Raw genomic sequence first — 5,738 nt, forward strand, 5'->3', positions numbered from 1 at the left:
TCATTTTGCCCAAGAGTTAATTGTGAATAAAATTTTGTTTGCGGGGTATGTTTGGCTAAGTCTGCACGTGGATGTCCAACATTTGTGTAAAAGTTGTCACAATTGTCAGGTTAATTGGAATAGAAGATTGGTTTATGGTCCAAGGCAAATCGTGCTTGCAAATGGACCCTTTGAAAAGTGGGGCATTGATGCCATGGGTCCTCTCCCTAGGACAAAAAATGGTAAACTCTAAATTCTAGTGGCTGTAGACTATATGACTAGGTGGGTGGAAGCACAAAGTGTGGAAAAGTTAAATGAGAGGACAGTGAGCAAATTTGTCTACACTCACATTTGTTGTAGATTTGGTACACCTTTGGAGATTGTTTCTGATAATGGTCCAGGGTTTAGAAAGGGCTTGCTCACAGAAGTCTGTGAAGAACTTCACATTCTACATCATCATAGTACACCCTACTATCCCCAATCAAATGGTTTGGTAGAAAAAGATAATGGTGTCATTGCAGGCATCATTAGAAAGATGGTGAAAAACAAGACAAAGTTGTGGGATGACTTCTTGGATGGTGCCTTGTGGGCGTATCAAACCACATATAGGGAAGCCACGGAGTTCACACCATTTCACTTGGTCTATGGTCAAGAGGCTTTACAACCAATTGAGCTAAACATTCCAACAATGCGACTTCATGGAAAAGCGCCAGAAGATGATCAAGAAGAATGGATGGATCGACTTCTTACCTTAGCTGAGCTTGAGTGGAAAAGAGAAGTAGCATACGAGTGCTACAAGAGGAAAGCCACATAGACAAAGGAAAATCTTGACAAGAAACTGAAGGACAAAGGCATGAATGAAGGAGATCTTGTGCTAAGGTATGACAATCGACTCAATAATCATTTTGATGCCAAGTTTGAAACTAGATGGCAGGGGCCATACATAGTGAAGAAGGCTTTCAATTCAAGTTACTATCAACTTATGGACTTGAATGGGAAAGAGCACTCCAGGAAGGTAAACGGGTATCGCTTGAAGCCTTATTTGAGTCACCTTCTACCAAAGGATCTATCAAAGATCTGTTAAAATGCATCTATCTCATGTAAGTATTGTTCCGTGAAGCATGAGTGTAACTCAAACCAAAATTCCAAGGGGCCAAACAATGAAGATCTTGTCAAGGACTCTGAAGCACTCTCTTTGGAAAGATGCTTTATGATGGTACATGAATATACCATCATCCTGGGGGAGGGCTAATGATAGCCGTTTTTCGGCTATCTGTAATTTCCATAGTGAGTTACCTCACCCTATCAAATCACTCAAACACTATGGTTAACCTCACCCTTTCACTGTATATAGGTGTGTGTGAGTTAGGGGACTTTCCCCGTATCTTCTTAAAAACCCTCAATTAGCTAGTCACTGGGCTAGTCGAGCAAAAAAAATAAAAATAAAAAAAAGAATATAAGTATATTATGGCCCATTTGTGTGTGAATATTTCATTGTATATAGGGCCTAAATAAAAGGATTTTTTATAATTATTTTGATATTTATTTAAATATTTCTACCTAGGGTGTGTTATTTATGCTTTGTACATTGACTCACCATTACCATATTTTTTCTTACCATTTTGCATACTCTTTATTCCATATAAAAATAATTTCATGCAAGCTTCTCTTATTTTTGGTGTAGCTCCATCCCAACAAAAATCCAAAAAAACTAGTTCTATTTATGTGTATATTTTTTCACTATTGTGATTTTTTCCTTCCTACATCTTTTCTCTATTACTCTCATAATTAGAACGCCAAAACTATTCATCTTTTTATGGTAGACTTATAATGAGAGAGATTTATTTTGACCCCTTTATATTTTTTCCACCTATATTATTTATGTTTGACATGTATATATTTTTTTTAGACCCCTCAATATTTGATTTTCTTAGTTGTACTAATCACTTATATCATGATCTCAACAATATCTTCAATTATAGACCTACCAAATAAAATCAACGGTATGTGGAATGCATGCATGCACTATGGAGGGCTCACTCTTGGAGGTATTCAAAAGAATCATCCAAAGAATCACCCCACAAGGACTTTGTGCAGTGGAAAAAAACAGTCAATTTTGCTGAATTTTTAAAGATCACTTGCTCTCTGAATTTGAAAAGGTGATACAAACAAAAGTTGTAGCTCATGGGCTGAACTTTTACCTCAAATTTTTTCATATTTTTTGAGGTTACGAGCTGTGAGCTATGATTTTATTAGTGGACCCCAGTTTGCCCATGCTATGCAACCACACTCCCTCTTCCACTTTATCATTTTCCTCTTTCACACACACTTCTCCACTCATCATCCCCATCTCTCTCACCACTCCTCTCTGTACCCTACTCACCTTCTTCTCAACCTTGAAGAATAAGATAAACCATGGTGAACTCATGTCTCCTACATACACTTCCATTCCAAAATTGACCACCTAGTCTCATTTTTCCTTATCCATATTACCCATATTTATTAAAAAAACCACAAAATTCAACCTCTTTTCTTAAAAGACAGCATCATGGTGATTGATTACTCATGTTCACTTACCTTGGCTCCCAAGGAAGGTCAAGAGTGGAGAAAAAACGTACCGTCAAAGCTAGTGGACCGTCAACAAGCATCAAAATTGACCCTACACAAGACACTTGGAGCATCAACATTGTAAGAAATCCACATTTTCTTACCTATTAAGAGTTTTTTCTTCCTTATTTGTATCCTGCTTGGATACTTCCATTGTAAATATCCAATTCCATTTTTAAATCAATAAAAATACTAACTCTACTAATTTACTAACACTAACCTGCTATGTAAAGTACTATCACCTCCACTTCTCTCCTCTCTCTCTTCTTCGTCTATCCACACCAACTTCTTGATAATTCCAAGCAAAAGAAAGTAGATAAGTGCTGAAAATCTAACCCAACCATGGTTAGAGGAGTAACCCTAGCCCTCAAATTTTCTATAAAAGGAGGTAGTAGCTAGCACAAAAGAGAGAGTCATAAGCAAGAGCACCATGCTATAGCTTGAGAAGCCAAGCTCAACCTCTCTAGAAGGAGCTCTTGAGTGGAAGTTCATTGTCTTATGCATGTGCATGTGTTGTAATAGGGGTGATTAGCAAGGGAACTCTATGCCATTGTAAGAGAGAGAATGATCATTCAATTGAGAGTAGGAAATCTATCATTTCTCCTACTAGTGTAATCCCAACATTTGTTGAACCAAGGAGGGTGGATTTGGACTAATCTTGGATACTTTGTCTCTCTTCCAACGTGAAGTAATGGACAACAATGATGTGTAAGTGTCTTGGTGTTTTTTTCAAGTTCTTGATAGCTTGTCTCTGGGTGTTGTCATCAATTTAGCCATAAATCCCACATACTGTAAGAGGGCGACAGGGTGGAGAGGACTCCCCTGGCCTTAAGACAGTGATTGGGGTGGCTTTTCTTGTGATGTGTTGTGGTGTAATTTACTCAAGCTATGTTGAACAAATACTAATCTCACTTTGATTGGTCATGACAGATTTGTAAGAAGGTATTAATGCAAGGAGCACCCCCTCCCTCTTCTCTCTCTTTCTTACATATATAATTGTGTTTTCTTGATCACTGCCAATACATTTCAAAGCAGCCCGAGCACTATCTCTCTCTCTCTCTCTCTCTCTCTCTCTCTCTCTCTCTCTCTCTCTCTCTCTCTCTCTCTCTCTCTCTCTCTCTCTCTCTCTCTCTTTACGCGTCCTAGTTCGCATCCAAAACTAGTTGGTGCCCAAAATTTGTGTAGGGTTAGGTTGCGGGTTTGTGTGTGTGTTTGTTGTTTTTTCCAACCCCAAAATTGAGCAGCATGGGATCCTAGAAGGGTGCTTAGAGGCCACTCTTCTTTTTGCCCGCACCGGACCGCCTCACCATCAAGGACTTCAAATTCTCTAAATCGAAAATAGCATTGCCTATTGGATTTAGAATTTCAGTCAAGCTGCTATAAATGTATCTTTCAGTAAGAGAGGCCTTCAGAGCTGTATGGCGAATGAACAGGTTGGTGAATTCCACCCGCTTCATTTTGAGCATTGTTTCATCCCGTTCTGCAGCTCTCAGTTCTTCATTTTGTTGATTCTTGATGATCATTATCTCAGATTCATCCTTAGCTAGCTTCTTCTTTAACAACTCATTAACCCTTTCTGAATGAGCTTCCAGTACCCTGGCTTTTTGGAGCTTTTTAGTCTGATCTTCAGCCTAATTCAAGTCATCTTTAAGCTTTTTCACTTCACCTTCTGATCCAGTAGCCTCCATCAGTTGTCCCATGCAACTGACAATGGTATTCCAAGAAGACTGTATGAGCACTGAACATATTTCTTTAACTGTAGCTCGATGAGAATCAGTAGGCTCATATATTGTCATTGGAGCCATGTAGGGTAAATTTGCATAATCAGCTTTGCATAGCAGAAGATTCCCTTTCAATTGATGAGTCAGCATTTGCTGCAACCTTCTTGTTTCACCAGGTACAGAATGTGTTCAGTATTTGGAGTAGAAACTCCACATGGCAGAGTCGAATAAACTGGACCTTTTGCCTTTGTCCATGTGGCTCTTGCCTTTGTCCATTGACTGGTCTACTATCTTCTCGGAAGTGGCTACCTTGGCCTGATCTTTTCCAGAACCAGTAGAAACTGCACTTTGTGCTACTGACTATCTAGGCACAGTCTTCTGAGCAAATTGATTTTCTGTCTGGCTCAGTATTCCTTGTCTTGACCTGGCTTTCTATCTGCCTCAAAAACTCACTGCTCTTTGTCAGTGTAGTCTTTGGCTTCTTTGAACTGCCAGTCTGTTCTTCAGTTTCTTTTCTTTTCAAGTCTGTTGAAGTAGTCTGACTGTCAGTTGCTTCGTCGTCTCAGGACAGCTCAATTTTCTTGGGTTCAGAAATTGGCTTTTCATTCCAAGCCTTTTTTACCTTCTCATGAACATCTGCAGCAGTGGCCCATTACAGAAATTTCCAAACATACCAAGCTTTAAAAAAAATTTGAGATTTTAGCTTGGCAGTTTTGCTGGAGTACATTGTGCAAGAGGATTTGACAAAGTTTAATAGGAACCTTTGGATCCAATATCTTGGCCAATAGCATAGAAAAAAGTTTTTCGAAGACACACGTTGGGTTGTTTTTAAGGCTTACTGCTTCGGCTACAAACCTGTAAGCAGTGGAAGCTTCCAGTCCTGCTATTGGAACTCCTTGACCAGCTGCCTTGCGCTTACGTTTAGCCGCTTCATCCTCCTTCAGGGCTATACTTATCTGATGTGGAGTTGCCACAGATGGTTTGGGCTCGTTGGGCATTCTGAATGCAAAAGCTATGGTCTCTGATGTCACCGACACCTTTCTACCATTTACCATGGCACTGCCATCTTCAGCGTCAAAAGAATCAAGAACTTGCTTGATGATATCTGCGTCAAAACCAATTCTTGTAGCTTGCAACACAACTCGGAGATCCCATAGTTGTACCAGAGTCATTGCTTGGTCAGTGAATACATAACGCTGGATTTTACTATGCGGTATGATGAGAAGGATTGCCTTTGCAGTAGCAACTATGGCCTGGGTTTCCTTAAGAGACTCCTGCATCTTCTCTGAGCGTTTCCTTCTACCCATACACTATGAAGAAGATGAAACAGGCGAAGGAGAAGAAGACTTACTTGTCGCGTCAAAGCCGTACCCTGGTGTCACTGGCAAAGCTAGCTGACAGTTAACTGTCTCTTCAGAGGTTGAGGTTTGT

The sequence above is a fragment of the Adiantum capillus-veneris genome, chromosome 14, assembly GCF_014529385.1.
Source record: "Adiantum capillus-veneris isolate H3 chromosome 14, ASM1452938v2, whole genome shotgun sequence".
Lineage (NCBI taxonomy): Eukaryota > Viridiplantae > Streptophyta > Polypodiopsida > Polypodiales > Pteridaceae > Adiantum > Adiantum capillus-veneris.